Genomic DNA, 10,125 nt, shown 5'->3' with positions numbered 1-10,125 from the left:
ACAACGCAGGCCCTAGTCTCCAGACTTCCATTTCAGTGACTAGTCTTTAGACCTTACTGCCTCCCTTTCAGCCCCAGGTGAATTCTGGCAGCTTCCCAACGCTCTGCAAGGATCATTTTTTGTCCCTGCTGAACCTCACATCCTTTGGCTGTAGATTGGGGCACTGGGGAGGAGCAAAGTGGTTACTACTCTAACTCATTGCCTTATTAGCCAGTCACAGCTGTGAGAAGCCTGCGATTAAGACTGTTGGTGAAACGTGCTGGGGAGCTGGGAGTTTAACCAACCAGATACAGCAGATGTATTATCTGCTGGATTTCCCAAGTTTATCCTGTGTCACTCCAATAAAATTCTTTGTCTTAAACCTGTGAATTCAGTGCTTCCGAGTGGGGAAGTGCTGCCTATCAAGATGTGCCTGGGGGTATTTATAGTTTCCTATGTTTCTGGCTGGAGGCTCAAGCCAGTCTTGTTTAAATTTTCCGAAAGAGCCATTGGATGATAGAATCTGACTCTTTTGATACTGATAACTCCTGGAGGAAAGAATGCACCTTTTTTTTCTTTTTTTCAGATCCCATAGCACTTTCCACAGGAGTGTCCCAACAAAACTGTAACTTGATTCATCCAACTCTTCCTCCCAAAATTCCCCCCTGTAGTTTCAACAGCATATAATGCGGCTTCTTTTCTTGTCTTAAACTGTGATGCAACTAGAGTGACCAGATAGCAAGCGTGAAAAATCGAGACAGAGGCTGGGAGGCAATAGGCACCTATATAAGAAAAGTCCCCCAAAATCAGGACTGTCCCTATAAAATCAGGACATCTGGTCACCCTAGCTGCAGCGCTGCTGTGTGCCGTTAAATTGCTGCCATAGCACACCATAATCATTCCTCCTTTTCAGGGGTGGATGAAGTATATCCTGCCTGTTTCTAGGTGTGTAAGGTACTTTAAGATCTTTCAAGAGGAAAGCGAGTGACATTATTATTAACAAAAGGCTCAGATCACTTCTGGATGTTAAACACAATTCCTTTCAAATGCCAGACGACACTGTGGAAGCCAGTGGAGTTATGTTAGGGAGGGCTTTGACTCGTGTAAATGTTCTTTAAGGGGAATATGGATCTTCTTTCATTCCTTGCTAAGCACAGCTCCCATTGGCATTGCAGGGGGACTGGCAACGTGCCTGACCTCCTTTCTGACATAATCACTTTTGCTTTCGTTTAGGGTTTTAGGAAGTCCCAGGCCCCTCAGGCAGTTGTCAAAAATCCAGTGTCTGTTCCTCTAAAATGTCGTCCTCTGGCTTGAGCAGCAGGAAGATGGGAGGCATGAGGGAAATTCTAATTTTTGTAGCCTGTCTACATTTATTTAATGTGTGACTTGTTAAATGAGCATTTTCAAGCTGAATATGTACAGCAGTTAGCCCTGGTCTGCACTGGGAGGGATTGATCAAAGTTATGCAACTTCAGCTATGTGAATAACGTAGCTGAAGTCGATGTACGTAGATTGACTTACCGTGGTGTCTTCACGATGGTGAGTCGATTCCTGCCGCTCCCTCCTTGACTCTGCCTGCACCTCTCACGGCGGTGGAGTACAGGAGTCAACATGAGAGTGCTCGGGGTCAATTTATCGCATTTAGACTAGACGTGATAAATCAATCCCCTCTGGATCGATCGCTGCCCATCGATCCGGCGGGTAGTGAAGACATACCCTTAGAATGCAAAGAGAACAGTGAGTGACTGACAGTCGGGAAACACCCTATGTAATAGGCCTTACAGTTGGGACAAGGAGCTAGATTTCATCCACACTTTACATCTGCTGCTCCTAGTGTAACCCCAGGTGCAGGGAGGGACCCTTGGGGTGGAATGTTTCCTGTTGGGAATATGGTTTTGCAAACTGACTACAGCCAAAGCTGGTTTGAGGGATGGGGTGGAAAGAAAGAAGGAAAAAGACATAATCAACCTTTTTTTTTTTCTTTCAATTTGGAATTTCATTTTGGAATTTGAAAAAGTGCAGCCAGGTTTAGCTAGAGTTGAAGTCCCACAAACAGCCAGCGTCCCCCCAAACTGAACCCAACTCTCCTACAGCCTAGGTCACTGCCCTGACCACCAGACCATCCTTTCTCTCAGCAAAATGATATCACTCTTGTATATGATTTTGGGGGAGTTCTGTCCATCTCTATGTGTTTTATATACTGTCTAGCAACATAGGGCCTGAATCTTGGCTGGGGCCTCTAAGTGTTTCATAGATTTTTTTTTCATGCCAGAAAGGACCATGTAGTCTGACCTCCTGCATAACACAGGCATAAAATTTCATCTTGTAATTTCTGCACCAAATCAACTTCTGGTTGAGTTTGAGCCTATCTTCTACAAAGACATCCAGTCTAGCCATTGTAATTTGTATCATAATACAAATAACTGCCAAGTTCATGGGAGCTGGATCCAAGTCATCTTCTTACATGATTTTAGCTTTAATAGTGGATGGCATGAGTTGCTTGTGTATCTGTGTTTTCTGCACTAAAAGTAAAGGGGAAATCGTTTTCAGTTCTATGTGGCTAAATTTAATTTTTAAACTTTTGCAACATACTCTGTTCATCATTTAGGGCCATAAATTGACGGGTTTATTTTAAAGATTATTTGAAAGAGGGACAGAAAGAAAAGTGATTTCCTTCACTCTCTTCTCTCATAATGCTGTTTGTTTTTTCACCCTCGAATCCGGTGGATGCTGAGCAGCCTCAGACTGGTTCTATCAGCAGTTTTCTGTTGGAGGGAGACAATTCCCTTCACTGTGAATCAGAGTGTGTGTGTGTGTGTGTGTGTGTGTGTGTGTGTGTGTGTGTGTGTGTGTGAAGTTTTCTTCCTTTACACTCCAGAAGATGAAGAACTGAATCCTTGAGTGAGTGAGTGAGTAAATAAAACACCTCAGAGGCAGTCCTATAAATGATGGCATAGCAGTGGCTCCTCCTGCCAGACTCTCTGCACATTGATGGATCTCAACCTTTCTTGCGACACTTCTTCACTTAACTCATTTTCTGCCTCCTCGCTTTTTTATTTGTGGCTTGACAGTATAACACACATGAACTAACTGAAGTCTGCTTTGTTTGACATGATGGGAGTGTGTCTGGAGCCTGGGAGTAGCTGAATCTGACAGACTGGTGGCAGTTCACAGACCCAGTGTCATTTTCCCAGTGAGTGATTTGAAAACACTTTGCCATTGGGGATGCCAGTCTTCCTTTGTCAGTAGAATAAGGGAGATCAACATCTCAGACACCTTTCCTGCATGTGTTTCAACCCCTCGTGCAAATCCCACTAGCTTTTGGCCTTATTACACAATGCCACTATGTTTAGCACAGTCAATCTGATTTCTCTCCTGTTTCAATTTTTATTTTTTCGTTACTCAGAAAGTCTAAATGGCCTGGCTGACTTGTAAATGTCTTACGAATCTGAAAGGAAAATGTACATTTTATTTCCTTATTTCCCCTTGACTCCAGGGTGGGTAGGTAACATGTGCCGGTCTATACCTGGGGCTGATTAATGAAACTGCTGTGCCAGTTCTGCAGTGCTGACTGGTGCATTGGTAGGGAAGGAGGGTGAAAGACAGCTCTAGCCACTTCCTTCCTCTGAACGCTTGCTTTCTACTTACATGAGTGGGAGGGGTGGCCTCACAATGCAAGTAGCCACTGCATGAGCTCATGTGGTTGCTCACACGTGAGCCCTAAATAATCCAGTTGATTTCAAAGGATCTGTTTTGAGGGTCTGGTGCTAGTCCACTGGCCTGTTCTGAAGTCACTGGAAAGAGTCCCATAGACTCTAAATTGGGCCCCATGTGAATGAGGGTGAAAGAATCTGACCTTTGAAGTATACAAACTTTTGAAGTTTCCATATCTGAGAAATTTTAACAGAGAAAGAGTGTTGCAGAAATAATCTAAAGTATCGATTAACAGGATATGAAAAAACCAAAAGAACAATGTACTACAAATTCGGGTATGGGGATAGAGGACTCACATATAGGATGTCTTATGATTTTGATTCGTGCTAGAGAATGCAGCAAAGCTTAGAGCAGAAAATTTGTTTTTTTGGAGACAGCTAGTCTCAGCAGGCTAGGGTCTAATCTCTTATGCACCCTTGTAAATGCATCAAAAGTTATTCATTAGTAATAACAATGGAGCGTGGAAAACAGCCAGATGTAATGTATGTGTGTATGTGGGGAGGGGGAGAGTAATATGTGCAGGATATGGGGGGTGGGAATCCATGAACTCAAGCCGCTCTTACAAATTGGCCAACAGAAAGTACAATTGTTAGTTTCTCATTATCCATTTGCCGCATTTCACCAACAGTACATTCACCAAAAATAATAGTAGCAGTGTTCTCTTGCACAGCCATAACCACCAGATTGGACCATTGGATAGAAGTTAAGGAGGGATGGGAAAGACTAAAGGAAACAGAGACAGAATACTCACATAACACCTAATTCAACCGTCTCCTAAAGAGGTTCTGAGTAGAGCAGGTTGGAAAATGTTGACCCAGACAGTGTTTCATTGATAATAAGTGTTTTAATTAAACTGATATTTTTTCATATAATTGTATCAATTTCTATGAATATTCCTAGAAAGGACCCTATTTCAAATTTTTTTTTAAAAATGGAAATTTTTCATTTCAGGAAATTTTGAAATTTGTTTTGGAATGTGAAAATTTCATTTCAAATTTTTTTTGTGTTTATGCTTTTATTACATTATTTCATGATCTATTAGGGCATATAATAGTTAACATTTTTTTTCAATTTATTTTATTTTTAAACTGTTATGGGCAGCTGCTACTTAGTACTGATTGACACCTATATACAGAGTTTCCTGACGAAGTGTCAGACGGTTTCATTACATCACAAACAGGAGACACTTCGATCTAGAAATGGAGATAAGATGTTTCATTATCAACAGGAGACACTTTAATCTAGCTATCTGGCTACATTGCTCACTTCACCTTGAATGGTCTCTTGCAACATATGTTAATTCCTTATCTGTTCCACCTTGTATTTAGCTGTGAAACTCTAAGTACATTTCCCAGACCTGAAGAAGAGCTCTGTGTAAGGCCTTGGCTACACTCACACTTTACAGCGCTGCAACTGGGGTGTGAAAAAACACCCCCCTGGGCGCTGCAAGATACAGCGCTGTAAAGCGTCAGTGTAATCAGGGCAGCAGCGCCGGGAGCGCGGCTCCCAGCGCTGCACGCTACACCCGTAAGGGATGTGGTTTACATGCAGCGCTGGGAGAGCTCTCTCCCAGCGCTGCTGCTCTGACTACATTCACACTTCAAAGCGCTGCCGCGGCAGCGCTCCCACAGCGCTGCCGGGGCAGCACTTTGAAATTCCAGATGTAGCCATACCCTAAGCTTAAAAGCTTGTCTCTCTCACCAACAGAAGTTGGTCCAATAAAAGATATTACCTCCCCCAGCTTGTCTATCTCATATCCTCCGACCAATATGGCTACAACATAGCTAATACAACATAATATACCAGTAATAGTTTAAATATGTTTATTTAATTTTATTTTTAAAAACATTAACAGCAGCTGTTACTTAATACTGAATGGTGCATTTTATCTCCTTTTTTAGATTAGATTATGTAAGAATCCCCAGTTATCACTTTGAGGGCTGACAGGTCCAGCATTATTCAAATTATTATATAGCTGGGAACCCCAATGTGCACAGTTGCAACACTCACACAATTGGAACTCTTCTATATTTACAAATAGCTTATTAATACATTTAGCACAGTCACAAACACCCCACTCAGTAAGTTAGAGATACTATAGAATGTACATCTACACATCCATATACTCATACTATCCCAGGTAGACCAACCTGAAATATTATCCTTCATCTTCTTCATCATCATCACATTCTTCTCTCTCCCCCACCCCACTAGTCACTAGTGACCATCATTCTGGCACCTTCCAAGAACTACATCTCCTTCTACTGTCCCTAGGCTGGGACATAATTTTTATAATATGATACGCTGACGCCACTATGTTTGATGCATATTCAGTAGAGTATTTCCCCTTTTCCTTATTTGTATATCCTCACCTTACTAATGTTGGAGTGTCCTTCTCAGGTAGATTCCTATATCTTGTGGTTAGGTATCTGTCAATGTAGCTCATATACCTGTTATATAAGTCAGTTCGTTGCCGAGACACTTTTATGTTTGGACTTTTGGACACTCTTGTGGTTTGTTGTTCCTGTAGTGAGAAATTCTGCTTAAGCACTCTATTTTCAGCTCCCCAATACCTGCAGATTTCCGTTGGGCCATTTATCTGTTCAAAGTTCATAGGCCTTAAACCTTATGCTAACTTCCTGAATCGAGTGTTTTACAGAATACCGGCCTGTAGGTTCCTTGCACTACTGCTTAATATAATGGAAAGCAGTGAATATAATAAAGGCAAGCTAGCCCTATGGGCAACAGCCAGTTAACATCTCTACAATCATAGGACAAAGGAGGGTTAGTGGGTTACAGTTTGCTGAATTGAGTCATACATTCAGTGTCTTTAAGTCCATGATTTTTGATATCTAGCAGAGTTACGAATTTAAGTTCCCAGGCTCATCTTTTGAAGTTGTGCAGGTTTCCTTTGACGGCGAGGACTGAGAGGGAACCATTGTTTTGTGAAACGTGTTTGCCCACGGGTTAAAAGGTGTTTCTATCTTTTATTATCAGTTTGTGTGAGCTACTTCAATAGAATAGTGATTGTCTCATTTCATCCACATTTTGTTATTGGAGAATTTAGTGCTCTGGATGAGGTACACCACATGTTGTGTTAGACATCCATAGGGCTCATGGAGCTTGAAAGATGTGTTGTGGGAGATATTGATTATAGTAGCAATGGAGAGATCTCTTCAGGTTTTGCATCTTTTATTGCCTCTTTGAATTGGTGTGTGCTGGTCTGTGGAGAGCTTGCTTCTGATAATGAGCTTAGTGAGGTTGGAAGGGGTCCTGGAAAGATTTATTTCAGGATGTGGTTCCCTATCGAGTGTGGGTTGTAATTGGCTAATGATACCCCATATGGGTTCCAGTGTGGTGTGGTAGGTGGGTGGTCAGTGGATTTGTCCCCCCCTGTATTGAAGCAGGTTCTCTCTGAGTATTTCGAAGGCCTGCTCCATGAGGCGATCTACTTCTCTGTTGGAGTGTCCTTGTTTGGTGAAGATAGTTTTAATTGTGTTAGGATATATATCCCAGACTTTCTCCGCAGAGTATATTCTGGCTGTAGATAACAGATTTCTTGGTGTGTTTGAGGTGGTTACTGGATCTGTGAAGGCCAGTGGGGTGATCTGTGGGTTTCTTTGTATATTGTCGTCTATAGGATTACTTTGCTGAAGATGATCATGGTGTCCAGGAAGTTGATGCTTGTGTGAGAGTGTTCAAGAGGGATTTTAATGGATGGGTGGTGGTTGTCGAAGTTTTGATGGAAATCTATGAAGGAGTTTAGGTCATTTGTCCAGAGGATGAAAATATCATCAGTGCATCTCAGGTATATCACTGGTTCCATGGTGCACTTGTCCAGAAATTCTTCCTCAAGGTGACCCATGAAGAGGTTGTCATTGGGGAGCCACCCTACTAACTATAAGAAGATAAGAACTGCCGTACTGGGTCAGACCAAAAGTCCATATAGCTCAGTATCCTGTCTGCCAACAGTGGCGAATGCCAAGTGCCTGAGAGGGAATGAACAAAACAGGCAATCATCAAGTGGTCCATCCCATTTTGTCCACTCCCAACTTCTGGCAAACAGCAGCTATGGACGCTCAGCACGTGGGTTTGTTCCCGTGGCTGTTCCCATGGTTTGGACAAAGTGTTTTTAAAGTAAATTGTTGTGGACGAGGATTAAATGGATGAATGTGGTGATATGTTTGGTGTAGATATCTGAATGTTGTCCATTGCCTTGTGGATATTTGAGGTAGGCAGCAATTCCATCATTGCAAGGTACGATGGTGCCTAACCTGTCACCAACATAACTGCCTGCCCTCGATTCCCCAGCACTGCATTTGCTTACATCAATTCCATGCACGTCTCCACTCACGATTCCGTTTTTTGCTAACTATGGGTTCCACCCCATCTTTCACCCTGAGATCCCTAGTGACTTGCCAGTACCTACCAATGCTGACCTTACTGCTCCCGTGCACCAAGAGAACGAAGAGCTCAGATGATAGTCAGAGGAAGTTAAGGCAGCATACAAACGACATGCTGACCGGCACCACCATCCAGCTCCCAGCTTTACAATAGGGCGTAAGGTCTGGATGTCTGCTGGAAATTTAAAATCAATGCCTCCCTCCATGAAGCTGGACCACCAGTATTTAGGGCCCTTCCAGGTCACAGAACAGGTTAACCCTGTAGCATTCGGGTTGAAGTTAGAAGAATCTCTTAAGGTTCATCCAGTGTTTCATGTCTCCCTTTTAGAAACATATGACAGGAATATTTTTCTGCTTCACATCTTCCTCCGCCTCCTTCCCACCAGTAACTGTTCAGGGCCAGGAAGTATATGTGGCCCAGCAAGATCTGCACTCCCACTAAATTCAGGGAAAATGCCAATATTTCATAGACTAGGAAGGATACAGCCCAGACAAATGATCATAGGAATCTGAGGCACATGTCCATGTCCCAGACCTCCTACACATCTTTCATCCTGAGAAATCTGGCCTTAGATCTCCTGCAAGGGCCTGCCTAAAAGTGGAAGGAGCACTGTGAGGGCCAGGGCAGCTAAGACCAGCTATTGACCTGCTCCAGGAACTCAATAGGTGCTAACTTCACTGCTAGGCAACTGCACTGCGCGCTCTGATTAGTCACAACACCTGACTGGCTGCAGGATCAACAGCTTGATTTACAAGCCCAGCAGCAAGAGCAGAGCACCAGTGGTTCAATGCACACACTCATGGATTCTCTGCCTTCCTGTGCTTATCTCTATCCTAGCCCTGCTCCAGTTCTGCTCCCGTCTACACTCAGCCTTGTTCCAGTCCTGTCCCAGCCTCGCTGCTGCTTCAGAATCAGTTCTGTTCTTGCCTTCCCTGACCCAGGTAACCCAGATCGAGGGAAGTTATTCCTCTCTCTCTATTTTGCACTGGTGAGGCCACATCTGGACTATTGCTTCCAGTTCTCCCCAACCCCTCCATCTTCCCCCAGAAAGGAATTGGACATATTGGAGAGAGTGCAGCAGAGGGCAACTAAAATGATTAGGTGGCTGGGGCACATGACTTATGAGGAGAGGCTGAGGGAACTGGTCTTATTTAGTCTGCAGAAGAGAAGATTGAGGGGGGATTTGATAACAGCCTTCAACCACCTGAAGGGGGGTTCCAAAGAGGATGGAACTAGGATATTCTCAGTGGTGGCAAATGACAGAACAAGGGGCAATGGTCTCAAATTGCAGTGGTGGAGGTCTAGTGGGATATTAGGAAACACAATTTCACTAGGAGGGTGGTGAAGCACTGGAATGGGCTCCCTACGGAGATGGTGGAATCTCCTTCCTTAGAGGGTTTTGAGGCCCGGCTTGACAAAGCCCTGGCTGGGATGATTTAGTTGGTGTTGGTCCTGCTTTGAGTAGGGGGTTGGACTAGATACCTCCTGAGATCTCTTCCAACCCTGATATTCTATGATTCTAACCTAGTCTCCTGATGTGTTTTATCTTCCCAGAATAAGACTCAGGAAAGACTTGCAGGATGCCATGAGGCTCAACTTGCTGAGTTTCCAGAGACTGTGCTCCTCAATTGGAGATTGACAACAGAGGGGGCATTGTGTTGCTTTCACATTGTGCAGAACCCCTTGTAGTCCCCTTCTTGTAGCAGCACTCCTTTGGGAGCTAGTCTGTCGTTGCGTCCCCTGTGCACACAGGAGGACCCACAGCAGAATATAGCTATTGGTTCAAGGCGCAACATTAGCTTCTGCACAAACATCTCTCTGGAGCCATTGGGTCACTGGAGAAGCATGGCTGCTCTCCAGACCTGCCTTCTCTCTCTGGTGTTCATCCAGGCCACCCTGGGTTCAACCTTACCAAGCTATAGGAGAGGTTCAAGCTATATCCTAATTACCGTGTCAGTTTGCCATGAGAAAACTGGATTCATTTTTATAAATCAGGAGCCACATTCATGTGTGGTGTTGACTGAATAT

This window comes from Gopherus flavomarginatus, chromosome 10 (genome assembly GCF_025201925.1).
Source record: "Gopherus flavomarginatus isolate rGopFla2 chromosome 10, rGopFla2.mat.asm, whole genome shotgun sequence".
In the NCBI taxonomy this organism is placed as follows: domain Eukaryota; kingdom Metazoa; phylum Chordata; order Testudines; family Testudinidae; genus Gopherus; species Gopherus flavomarginatus.
Note: the sequence above shows the minus strand (reverse complement) of the source record.